Consider the following 14,311-nt stretch of genomic DNA (forward strand, 5'->3'; position numbering starts at 1 on the left):
AATCAGTTAGGGTCGGCATGTCACTGCCTTAGGGATAGTTCACAGTATCGGCTGACAATATAGAAGAACATTCTCAGATTTTTACACACATTTTGAAATCTACAGTACTCCCTCATGTAAATACAAAATATCGTATCATATCGGTAAGATTTATTTTAAAAATTGATGACAATAGCTCAGGGTTTCTGCAATGTATTTATAATTAGCAATGTAATCAAAATATAACAAGTAAAAGAGGAATTGGAATTTTAGGAACTACATGCTATCATAGGCTAATAGCCTTTCTCTTGTGGATGTTATTCAAATTTCATAATTGCAGCTAAGAAACTTGAAGTCAGTTAACTAAATCTATTAAGGTATTCATGAAAGTACTATATTTTCATAACATTTCTTTGATTTCTTGAATGTTCATCAGTGAAGAAGATCTGACATTTTGCTTTGCGTGTCATCAAATTTGGATCATTGCATTTGGCTCTGAGAGCCCAGTATGCTATTCTATTTTCAAGGTGGCAGTTGATCAATTCCTTATCAAAGCAGTTAAAGCTGAACAATAAGTTGTGGTCTTGCCAGCAAAGCCCATATCCCATGAATGAAAGGAATGGGCTAAGAAGTAGAAGTATCTGTAGTAAGCTCCCTGTCATTAAACCAATAGAAATTGTTTAATTATTTTACTTTACATTCATGTTAAAATTCAAGTTAAAGTTAGTTTTACTGAGCTCAAGGTGGTTTACCAAAACTGTAAAGCAAACCAAAATAAATGAAAGGGGATTGATGTTTACAGGTGATTTGTTCAAGCTGACACAAAAGACCTGACATGATGTAACCAATTACATGGTTGTTTGCTTTCAATTTATATTCTGTGTAACTTAGTTTGGAGATTTTGGGCTAAAACTGCAACATCATTTAAAAAGGGATGACAATCAGCACATATTCACAGGAATCACTGACTAAACAGCAAATCTCACTCTTACTTACAATGACAGTCACATTTTTCAGAATAAATTAGGCTTTCTATGCCTGCTTACTTGTTTTATACCTGATCATGGCTGAGCAAATTGTACTTTACACTGAATGAAAAAAACATTAGGAAGGATATAAGGAAGGAAAACAATGTTTGTTATTATGGCCAAGTAACACCTGAACACATTAAGGTACTTTAACCCTTTTTGGACTCAAAGTTGTATTATACAACGTGAGTTACTAACTGTTAAACCGCTGTGGTTTAGAGCAGCAACGAAGGTCGTCCAACTTTGACTGTTCTTGGCCATCTGCTCTATTCTGCCACAGGAGTGATTCAGGGTCCTCATTTCTTCACCTATGGTATGTCAACAAGTTGACTTCTGCTCTTCAGAAGTCCAATGAAGTGCTATCGTATGATCAAGTTGGGCTCTCTTCTCATCAGGTGCCCATTCCATCTCCAAACTTTCTTCATGGTGATTGTGGCCATGTCCTCTTGGTGACACTGAAGGACTAGGGCATGGTTGGAGATCTTTCTGGTGAGAAAATATGGAGGGTCAAGTTCATGGTGTGGAATGACAGCAACTTGGCAGGTCATTCTCTGTCATGTACCAGCATTCTGACCCATACAAGTGTGTGGACAGGTCACAGCTCTGGAACAGCTTCACCTTGATGTGGATGCTGCATTTATTTGATCCCCATGTATTGCTCATTGATCTGATGATGCTTCTAGCTTTGCTGAGTATGCACTGGGTGCTATCCTTGGTTCCACCATCCTACCGAATGATGCTGCCCAGGAAGGGGAATCTGCCCCTGTTGGGTAAGTCATGCCATTTGCCTTAATGGGAGGAGACTCTACATTGAGGGTTGTGGTCTTGGTCATTCTGTGGCTGACTCTGAGTCCAACCTATCCACCAAAGCTATAAAGGCGCCAAGTTCTCTCTTGCATGTGCTGTTATGTATGTGATAATAATGTGAGGTCACCCACAAAGTCAAGGTCTTCTAAAGTAGAGAATAGAGTTCACCTAATGCCTCTCTACTTATCTTTCATTGTTTGCCTCATAACTCAGTCAATCACAGTTAAATAACATCACTGAAATCCACAGCCTTTCCTGACTCCTGTCTTGACTTCAATGCGGAACTTCAGCTAACATGCTTTTCCTGTGACTCAGTATCTTAACTATCCATCTCTGCTGTAAATCATTCATCTATGATATAGGCTCAGTTTTCCTCAGTCCATTAGTATAACCTGACCTGCTGAGAATACTCCATTCTTCTGCATTCTACAATTTTTATGTTCTTCCATTTGTGTTCTCACTTCCTAACTGCTTTCAATTTTTAGTTATTCTTTCACCTCTGTTCCAAACTACTCAATAAAACGATCAACCTGGGATAACCTATGCAACTTATCTCAACAATCATTCTGGACTCGCTTGGTAGACCTATTTTCTTTCTCCCCTCCCATCTTTCGCTCCCTCTCTGCATATTAAAATTAATGTGTTTTTTTTCTTTCTCTCCTACTTCTAACAGTTTTCAATCTGAAATGTCCTCTCTGTTTCTCTGTCCAGATATGTTCCCTGATTTGCTGTGTTGCCAGCAATTTTTTTGTGTTTTTATGCTCAACCCTTGATTGCTGTAGGGTGAGAATTGCAATTTGCTTGACAGTGTGCTCCTCCAACAATGAGCATGAGTTTCCATACGTATCTGTAGGACCATACTTGAGCAAGTGTCATCGCTGTTCGTGTTTGACTGAACTATTTGATTGATAAACAAGTAGATCTACAGATAGATCCACTCAGATTAGATTAGATTGGTTTTATTTGTCACAGGTGCATTGAAGCATACAGTGGAATGCATCATTTGTGTCAAATCAAATTAGTGAGGATTGCGTTGGGCAGCCTGCAAGTGCCTTCACTCTTCCAGTGCCAACACAGCAAGCCCACAACTCTCTAACCTTAACCCTTATATCTTTGGAACATGGGAGGAAGCTGGAGCACCCAGAGGAAACCGACACAGTCAGGGGAGAATATGCAAATTACTTACAGAGAGCAGCAGGAACCGAAACCCTATCCATTATCACTGGCGCTGTAAAGTAACCATTACGATACCTCAACGTCCTCATTAAGAGACCCATCTGAATTTCAGCACTATGTGAATGAGTGAAAGTAAAGGATGAGGAAGTTGTCCTGAGCTGGTAATCTGTCACACATTGCATAGATGAAGTCTTAGTGCTGCCAATACTTATCTCCAATCTCATTAAATGAGAAGAAAACAGATTACAAGGAATAAGGGGGATGCAAACCAATTTCATCCACAGCCATTGTGTTAAAATAGTTAAATATTGCACAACTTCACATATAACCAAGAGCAGGATTTGCAAAGGATACCTTTAAGAATATAACACACATCAATATAATGTAAAATCAATGTAAATTTGAAGTGTGATCATTTAATGCAGAAGGTGCAATAGCCAACTTGCATACAGCAGGTTCCCATGAGATAATGATGAATGATTCTGATGTGTCGAGAATTGCCAACTGAATGTAGTATGCTCACCAGGATGGACTGGATTCCTGTATCTGCATATGGCACCATTTGACCAGGAGATTTGGGGTGGGCCTGACGAGGCTCAGTTACCACTTGTGGCCAAAACTGCTTGTGGACCAGCTGCAAAGCCAAGGCTCTGGGACGGGAGAGAGTGGAGCAGCTTCCATAAGACTTGAGCCAGTACCAATCACTCGGGGAGCTAGAGGAACCTCCTTTCTTACCATGGATACTTTCTGTTCACCTGAGAGGGAAAACAGTTCTCCATTTCACACCTTGTCTGAGAGATGGCTCCTCAGATCATACAGCACTCTTTCAGTACTGCACTTTAGTTTTGATTTAGATTTCTGAGTTTAATCTGTAGTGGGTCTAGAACCCTCAACCTCACTCGGAGGCAAGAAAGCTGCCAACTGAGACTTTTAGTGGCCAGTTTCATAAAAAGTGATTTATGATTTTAACGTGCACTAGACTGCTCAGCTAAATTTGTCAGACAGGCAGTTTATTACAAAATATCCAGACTTACTTTACTCCCCTTATCTAATTTTATTTTCTGCCCAATGACAGACGAATCAAGAGATCGTTTCAGCATTATATTTTCAATTTTAAGGCACAATAAAACGTGGCCACTTTTGTTGATAATAGAATTAATTTTAATGTCTTTCTCCTTCTCAGAAAATTATCAGACAGTAATTTAAACCTTTAAATGTTTTTAGTTTTTATATTTAGAACAAGCATTTTATAAAGTATTATTTACAGTTGTCTGAATAATGTCAACTGAAGTCAAGAGAAGGAAAACAAAATATATTGGGCGAGTGTTCTGTTGGTTTTGCAGAGATTATATACACAACCTCCAGAGGTGATATAAAACTGGAATTTTGATACTTGACATGAAACTAAATTTTAAGGCTAAAAAGCAGAACTTCATTTTAACTGATGAATATATAAATCTAGCTACTTTCCAAGTAGTGCCGTAATCCTAGTTTATTGAAAGGGAGGTATGAAAAATCCTCTGTGTGGCTCAGCTTCAATCTGTGACTTATCAAACCTTAAATACCATTGCAAAGTGGAGCTTGTGCACAAGTACTGAAATATCTACTGATAACATTCAGTGAACTATTTTAATACAAACTTTAACCTGTTGTAAGACAAAGTAATTTCTCAGAAAATGTGTGATGCAAAGGAATTTCATACCTACATATTAAACAGCTGTACAATGATTGTCACCACTGAACAAGTTGAACTCATAGGAGATGATAATAGTTGTTTGTGATGAAAGTTTTTCAGTAATTTATTAGTCACTGAATCTTCAAGAAGATTAAGCAGGGAAACTCTACTGAAATCCCTGCAAAAATTCCTGGAGACTGAAGCCCCATATTTTGTCATTTTCTGTAGCAGTGTAACCATTTCACACAGTCCTCTTAAGTGTCAGAAGTGCAAGCAATTATACACTTTATTTTTGTGTCTCTTGTGACTTAATTGAATGCCATTAACTCATAATTGTGACTGAAAGGATGACTAACTAATGCAAAATGCTTGGTAACATTTTGAGTTCATTGTCTTAGTACATTCAGTGATCCAGAAAAAGACTATATCAGGGAAGGATGCCAGAAGATAGATTACTGACTTCCCTGGTGAATCGACATCAAAAACAATCTAGAGAAAGAATCGCCACAAAGATCAAGCAAACTGTCTAGTATGAGCTTCTCCTACTGAGATGCCTGATGGTGTCGGACATCAGTTCAAGGAGATCCCTGGTGTCAGTAAGCTGCCAGAGCATCCAATCACATGAAAGAATTATCCTGGTCAGCAAACTAGGGCACATTCCATAATTAGCTTTTTAATCACTGAACTGTGCTAAAATTTGAATTATATTCACCGTAGAACACACATATCATGAGCTAATTAAAATATAAGAAACAATTACATTAAAGATCTCATTTTTGAAATATCCATTTAAGGAACTGTAATACACATGCCAAATATTAGTTTTTCTAAAAGTCCAGATAGTTTGCTAAGCAGAAATTATGGTTTAGCATTCCATTAAAATCTCATGCATATATTAGACTTCTGGGATATTTTAGAATTCTTAAATTTTAGGAGAAGGCTCTCGATGTGCCCCAGAAAGCTGTGAAGCTATGTTGAATCATTGAGCCAACTCTAAAATTTCTGCAATGTGTTATAAATACAAAATTCCTGCCTTTCCTGTTGCTTTGGGGGATCAATGTGAGTAGTAGCTTTTCCATTGGTACTATCATAAACTGAACTGTAATGAGATGAATAAAGAGCAATGCATAAAATATCTGATCTACTGCTGTGGGTGAAAATGCCTTGTTAATGAGAGAGGTCAGAGGAGAATAGCCAGAGCAGTTCAAGCTGACAGTAAGGCAACAGTAACTCAAATAACCACACATTACAACAGTGGTGTGTAGAAGAGCATCTCTGAACGCACGGCACATCAAACCTTGAAGTGGATGAGCTGTAACAGCAAGGACCACGTACATATAAAAGCAGACTGAGTGACTACTTTATTAGGTCCTCCTGTATCCAGTAAACTGGTCACTAAGTGTACATTTACATGTGTTAGGAAATTGCTGTAGTGCGTTTGGTGCTAGGTGATTAAAGAGCGACGACATGCCACAATTATACAGAATAAGGAAATATATAAATATGAAGTTAGAGGTACAGATATGGAATAAAATGTGCATAAATACTTAAAATTCAACATGTATTTACCATGGAAGCAGCATTATAAAAAATGGTTTAAAGTGTTTGCAATGCAGTGTAGTGACTGAGGTAGTAGACAGAAGAGGGTGATGGGAGGGGAGTCTAACTAAAATGGCTGATTAACTGCCTGGGGGAAGAAACTTCTAAGGTGGGTTGAAGTTTTAATTTCAATAGCCCTATAGCACTTTCCAGAAGGGAGCTTTTTGAAAAGGCAGTTTGCTGGGCGGGTAATGTCTACAATTATTTTCCTGCCAGCTTCTTTGTCCTGAGTGCATACAAGCCGTGCAGTGATAGTAGACTAAATACATATACGTTGAATACAGTGATTAAATGTTGCACTTTTCAGTGTTAATGGAGCATTCTGAAAGAGATCCACCTGTTCCTTGACTTCTGTGTGTTCACCAGCCTGATTTTATTATTATTCAATAGAGACTTTCAGTTAATAATGTGGGTACAATTAGAACAATGATCAAGGAAAGTAAGAATATGCTTGGATGTCAAAAAGGTAAAGTTACTTGAAGTTATCAGATTTTAATGAAATTCCACAAAAAAATCATCAAATGTTGAATTTGATTAATCTACTGGCTTTGAATTTTGCTGTTTTCGAGCTTCACATGAATGCCTAGATTGACCATGGCAAACTTACTGATATCAATTTGGTAAACATAGTTACTGTTATATAATTTGTCTCTGGAGGCTCATGGAACTCATTAGCATAACTTTGGCCATCCATTCCCCAAGTGCACATCACACTGCAAAAATTCCCTGTTTCTATTCCTTTCCTGGTTAGAAGGCTAACAAAAATTATAAACATAAAACTTCATAAGAAGGCATTTTTAAGCATATAATTATCTTTAGAATCACAGAATTGGTTCATAAGATATTTGCACCCCAGGATTATTTATTTGACTTGTTGAAGGAAACAGTGGAAATAAATATCTTTAACTTCTTTCTGTTATTTAAGACTTTTGGAGCAACAGTTAGAGAGTGTTTCAGTGTATTGAAATCTAGGGTACAGTCAGACAGAATTTATTTTGAAGCTACTATAGAGTTTTCTCTTCCCTATCAGAATCTGTGACTAAAATAATTATCTGAACTCCTTTAATCGCACTACTCTAATATTTAAGCTTTTTAATATTCACAGTAGGGTCTACAAAACAGCATACAAATGCACCAGTTATTGATATGGCTCAGTAATTTCCAAACAACATCCTGGATTATCTATATCATCCAATAATGGTGTACACTAAGCAGAGGTTTTCATCAAATTCAGTCTCCATAACTAGTTTCCGCTTAAACCTTCATTTGTTTTGGGGAATTTATGATTGAGAAGTTTTACTCATCCTAACAAATATTATATAAACACAAGGCTTAATTAAACCAATGGCAAAAACATCCTCTTTAATTACAATGAATAGCTACTGGGAAATAGCATCCAGAGCAACCAGGCTTTACAAATTAATTATCTGTCCGTGTATTTACTGGCATTTTGGGTGCAAGGTAGGTAAAGATGAGCTCTTAGAATCTGGACCTTAAAGCGTGTTTTTTAATGAACTCGTTTGAAGTCAATGAACATATTGATGCCTGGAATGAGAGAATTTCCAGCTTGAGAATCCAATGTCCACTTCAAACTCTCTCATATCAGATCAAGTCAGATTCAAGCTGAAGTTCTCTGATTTGCTCCAGAAATGTGACTCTCCTGAGGAACACTTTCATTTCCCAAGCCAGCCTTACTTATAGCCTTTGAGCAAGACTGGGATTTTGTGTCAAACCGCAGCTACTTTGATTTGATGCCCTGGAGAAAAGATATATTGAGGAAGTGGAAAATGTGATTCCAATTCATTTCATTTGGGACCATTATCTCCCTGGTGTCTACAGAAACGCTCATGGACTGATATTTCACTTTAAAAAAAGTCACATAATAAATACGTATTCATCTCAATGCTGTCACTTTTAACCTTTGCTTGTATCCAATCTTGTATACTTTGCTTACATTCATCTCATAAATTAAGGAACTTGAAATTTACTCACATAACAGAATGAAAAAAGAGTCAATGTCTGTAGATTCATGATATTTGATTTACAGATTAATTTAAGAATTGCATGAGGTTCATGAAGTATCAAGGCAGATAGATGATTAATTAATTTCTGTAATAATATAATGTAGCATTAAATTACCAAAGAATTTAATGGTGAATGACACATTTGTCACAAAGCAACCAGAAGAATAGGAAAACCCCAGGATCATAAGCAGATTACGTCTCCTCTAATTTTGCACACTAGAAGTCCAAATTAACAGAAAGTATTGGAAATATTCAGTAGGTCAACAGAGAGTATGGAGGGAAAGAAGTCAACCTTTCAGGCTGGTGATCTCTCAAAGAAATATCCAATGTTTCTCTTTCCACATTCACAAAACTGCCCTTTTTCTAGCTTGCCTCTTAGAATTTCTAATCTCTGTTTAACCTAGCTTTGTTTTTTCAATTCCCTTTTCATCTTGGCCTTTTTCAACCTCCCCTTTCCTGTCTCCTCCAATCACTCTGTCTCTCTGCTATTTGAACCAACACACATCTTTGAATACAGTGAAATCCCTAATCTAACCCACCTGCTTTATGTCTCTATTTCTTGTATTGGATTCCTATCTCAGGCTGAGCATCAAATCATCTCCAAGTAGTCCTCCTCTGTGACTATGATGAAGGTACATTATCATCTTCATCCTCAATGCAGACAATGTCACAGTTGACCCCTCCCACTCAACATCTGTGATATTCAATGCCAGTATCATATTGGAAGGGTGGAAATTATTACTGACTAAAAATTTAACCTGGCCCATCCATCCCTCAAGCATTAGTCACTGCAAAAATTTTATATATTTCTTCTTTTCCTGGATTAGTGGGCTAACAAAAAAATCATTAACCCAAATTTCAGCATATAATTAGCCCTTCAATCTTGCCTTTTCCAAAACACGCATTGTCCAAACTTGAATACACATCATTGTTTTGTTGCCATTGTCTAAAGACTGTACTTTTCAAATTTAGCATCACCAAGAAACTATCACCTTCTCAAAAATAATGTTTCTTTTGTTATCCACTGAGTAATATTGCCCTAACTTAATTCTAATTTCACCAAGCAAACAGTGACTTTACTGTTAGAGGAAAGAACACTTTCCCAGAAGGCAGTGCTGTTCATGAGGATGTTCTCTCGTTAGGCAACTCTCACAAATCAGCAAGACAACAATGAAAGAATTATTCAGCACTCTAATTTGAACAGCGTGCATTCACAGCTGAGGTCTTCACTGGCAACTTGATATCAACAGAATCACTTTAAGATGATCCAAATTTCATTGAAAGAATGAAGATGCCATTGGTTAGAGAAGTCTAATGCATCTTAAAACAATAGTACCTACTTGGTTCATTGCCTACTCTATGTAATAATGCAATAGTCCATAAGGAATATGGAAATACTTGCATAATAATTGCATACATACACAGTTCCATTTGCAAGTCACTTGCAAGAAAACAAAGTGATTTGCAACAATATTAAAGCAGGCATCTCTCTTAAAGAAAGCTAAAAGCCTATATATTTCACATTACATTGATCTGTATATTTAAACTGAAGGTAGAGGTTACATATCATGTTGTAGTATGAGTGGTAAAATAGACAATGAAAAATGCATGCCTTTTCTAGGGTATTGGTTGCATTTCAAAATGAAATTTGGTAAAACATCTGTTAGCAGTTACTCCCTGTTCTCAGCTGCCAGCCGTTTAGAAGGAGGGGAGAGTAAGATGTAGGTATGTGCAGGAGACTGACATATAGAACATGAGTTAATCTCTGCAGGATAAGCAATCTTTCTTTTCACTTCATTGTCTGCTCTCCTCCACATACCAAGGGTTAGCTTTAATGGATCATTAACAGAAGACCACATTTATCTGTTTTGATGTTTTCAGTCAGAAAATGTTATGGCAGATAAAACCATAAGACATAGGAGCAGAATTAGGCCATTTGGCCCATCGATAATGTATACTACCATTCGATAATGTTTGAATTATTTTACACTATCAACACCTTCTGCTTCCTCCCTGTAACCCCTGATGTCCTTACCAATCAAAAACTGACCGCCTCTGATATAAATGCTGTATACCCCATGACCTGGCCTCTACAGATGTCTGTGGCAATAAATTCCGCAAATTCACCAACATCTTCCTTCTTGTCTCTGTTCTAAAGGGACACCCATTTATTCCGAAGTTGTGCCCTCAGCTCATATTGAAAAATTCTCTCCAAATCCACTCTATTTAGGCACTTCAATATTCAATAGGTTTCAATGAGAACCATTGCTATTCTTCTAAATTCCAGCAACTAGAGATCCAGAGCAGGCAAGCATCCTCATAGGTCAACCCTTTCATTCCCTACATCATTCTCATAAATCTCTTCTGGTCCATCTCCAACACGAGCACATTCTTTCTTAGATATGAAGCGCAAAACTCCTCACTCTACTGCAAATATGTCTGATCGAAGTCCTTACAAATCCAGACTTTTACTATAGATTCTAGTCCTCTCAGAATGAATGATAACATTGAATTTGACTTCCTTACCACTGACTGCACTAGGATACCCAAGTCCCTTTAATAAATTTCTGAATTCACTCTCCATTTATAAAATAGACCATACCTTTATTTATTCTACCATATAATTTCCATCATTATCTTTTAGCAGCCACTTTTTTGCCCATTCTCCGAATCAGCCCATGTCCTTCAGCAGAGGGCCTGCTTCCTCAACAATACCCGTTTTTTTCTCAACTCTACCTATCTCTATGTTATCTGAGAAACTTGGCCACAAAGACAACAATTCCATTATCCAGATTATTAACAGTAGTGGATCCAGCACAGCTCCTTGTGGAACACCACCAGTCATTATCAGCCAACCAGAAAAGGCCTCTTTATTCCTACTCTTTGTCTTCTGTTGGTCACCAATCTTCTGCCATGCCAGTATCTTTTCTGTAACAACATGGGCTTTTGCCTCGGTTAGCAGCCTCATATGTTGAATCTCACCAATGAGTGTCTGAAAATCTAACTACTTGCATTGGAAACAGAAGTGTCTGATACAATTATATTATATGGTTATAATTGTGCAATGGGTGTAGTTTCATCAGGTTATTTTAACAGGGTCATTTGGCCCAATCCCATCCATGTGACCAATTAACTAGTAACCCACTGGTTACTAGTGGAATGGATACCTGAGCACCGTGTTTAGAAGGAGAACATACAAACACTTTACAGTCAACAGCAGAATTACTAAAGCTGGTGCTGTAACAGCATTACGTTAACCCCTGTGCTACTGTGCCATCCATTGATTACTAGCGCAATATACAGAGGAATAAATTGCTTTTTAAAGAATATTTGTACATACAAAATGGGTGCTAATTCATCAAATTTCTGTTCTTCTGTTTTCCATTCTTGAATTGGTAAAGAAAAGCATGTTATTCTGCATTAGTTTGGTGCCTTTTAGAGTCATCGAGCAATAATTACAGCAAAGAAACAGGCCTTTTGGATCATCTAGTCCATGCTGAAACCAGTTAGTCTGCCTATTCCCATCAACTTGCACTGGGACCATAGCCCTCCATACCCCTATCATCCGTTAATCTATTCAAACATCTCTTAAATGTTGAAATCAAGTTGGCACGCATAACTTGAGCAGGCAGCTGATTCCATACTCTCACAACCCTCTGAGTGAATATGTTTCCCTTCATGTTCCTTTAAACATTTCACCTTTCATTCTTAATCTATGACCTCTAGTTGTATTCCTACCCAACCTCAGTACAGAAAGCCTGCTTGCATTTACCCTATCTACACCCCTTATAGTTTTGTATACCTCTATCAAATCTCCTCTCAACTGTCTTCATTCTAAGGAATACAATCCAAACCTATTAAATCTTTCCTTACAATTCAGGTCTTCCAGACCCATCAGGATCCTTGTAAATTTTCTCTGTACCCTTTAAACCTTGTTTACATCTTTCCTGTAGGTAGATAACTAAAACTGCACCTAACACTCCGAATTAGATGGGATTTCAATATGCAGGTAGATTAGGTAAATCAAGTTGGTGCTGGATCCTAAGAAGGGGAAGTTGTAGAATGCCTGCAAGATGATTATTTTAGAGCAACTTATAGTTGAACACACTAGGGAAAAGGCAATTCCGGATTGGGTGTTGTGTAATGAACCAGATTTGATTAGAGAGCTTAAGGTAAAGGTTCCTTTAGGAGACAGTGATTATAATTCACCCTGCAGTTTGAGAGGGAGAAGATAAAGTCAGTTATATCATTATTACAGTGGAGTAAATGGAATTTCAGAGGCATGAGAGAGGAGCTGGCTAAAGTTGATTGGAAGGGGACACAAGCAGGGATGATGGCAGAACAGCAATGGCTGGAGTTTCTGGGGGCAATTTGGGATAGATGCAATCCAAAGATGCAGAAAAATTCTAAAGGGAGGATGATGCAACTGTGAATGACAAGTCAAAGGCAGCATAAAGGGAAAAGAGAGGGCATATAATGCAACAAAAACAGTGGGAATTTACAAGGGAACTAAAAAAAAGCCATTAGGAAAGAAAAGATGAAATATGAAGGTAAGCTAGCCAATAATATAAAAGAGGATTCTATTTTTCTATTGAGGAAAACTTGGACAGGTACATGGATGAAAGGTGTATGGAGGGATATGGTCCAGGTGCTGGTCAGTGGGACTAGGCAGAAAAATGTTTTGGCACAGCCAAGAAGAGCCAAAAGGCCTGTTTCTGTGCTGTAATGTTCTATGGTTCTAGAATATCAGAAAATGTTTCTAGATATATAAGGAGTAAAAGAACTCTTCAAAGGATGGTCCCAGGCCCAACTTCAGAAGGAGAAGGGTTGGGCATGAGGCTAGCAAACCATCCTATAAAAGCCCACTGCCACAGATATACCAATAGAAACTCCAAAGTCTTCATTCTTGGGAGAGGAAGGATCTCAAAGATCTCAAAGGACATTCTTGCTATTGAGGGAGTGCAGCATAGGTTCACAAGGTTAATTTCCGGAATGGCAGGACTGTCATATGTTGAAAGATTGGAGCCACTGGGCTTGTATACACTGGAATTTAGAAGGATGAGAGGGGATCTGATTGAAACATATAAGATTATTAAGGGATTGGACACACTGGAGGCAGGAAGCATGTTCCCACTGATGGGTGAGTCCAGAACTAGAGGCCAGTTTAAGAATAAGGGGTAGGCCATTTAGAACAGAGATGCGGAAAAACTCTTTCACCCAGAGAGTGGTGGATATGTGGAATGCTCTGCCCCAGAAGGCAGTGGAGGCCAAGTCTCTGGATGCATTCAAGAGAGAGTTAGATAGAGCTCTTATAGATAGCGGGGTCAAGGGATATGGGGAGAGGGCAGGAACGGGGTACTGATTGTGTATGATCAGTCATGATCACAGTGAATGGTGGTGCTGGCTAGAAGGGCCAAATGGCGTACTCCTGCACCTACTGTCTATTGTCTATAGCCTTATGTGGGAACAATTTCAAAGTATGGCCCAGAACAGGGGACTCTGTGAGCTGCTATCAATGTCCTATGCCCCAATCGGGTGATGGGCTAAGAAGAAGAAAAGTGTAAAAGAGAGGTGAGGGTGGATAATAGACTGCTTGAAAACAACAGTAGAGAGGTAGAAATGAGGGACAAAGAAATGATGGATGAAAGTAGTTTGCATCGGTCTTCCCTATAGAAGACACTAGCAGTATGACAGAACTTCGAGTGTCAGGATGCAGAAGTGAGTGTTGTTGCTATTTCTGAGGAGAAGGTGATGGGGAAGCTAAAAGGTCTGAAGAACAGAAGGACTACACACCAAGGTTCTGAAAGAGGTAGCTAAAGAGATTGTGGAGGTAATACTACTGCTCTGTCAAGAATCACCTGGTCCCGGAGGTCTGGAAAATTGCAAAGGTCACTCCAATCTTTAGAAAGGGGGAGACAAAGGACAGGAAATTATAGCCCAATTAGCCTGACTTCAGTAGTTGGGAAGGTATTGGAGTCCATTATTAAGGATGAAGTTTTGGGGTACTTGGAGGCACACAATAA

The 14,311-nt window shown here is 38.2% G+C and overlaps 1 protein-coding gene across 3 annotated transcripts in view; it reads right to left on the minus strand.

Moving 5' to 3' along the window:
- The window catches only part of LOC140729555 (ethanolamine kinase 1-like), a 422,765-nt gene that overhangs the window by 182,991 nt on the left and 225,463 nt on the right, over positions 1–14,311 (minus strand). The window lies entirely within an intron of this gene.

This window comes from Hemitrygon akajei, chromosome 6 (genome assembly GCF_048418815.1).
Source record: "Hemitrygon akajei chromosome 6, sHemAka1.3, whole genome shotgun sequence".
Classification (NCBI taxonomy): Eukaryota; Metazoa; Chordata; class Chondrichthyes; order Myliobatiformes; family Dasyatidae; genus Hemitrygon; species Hemitrygon akajei.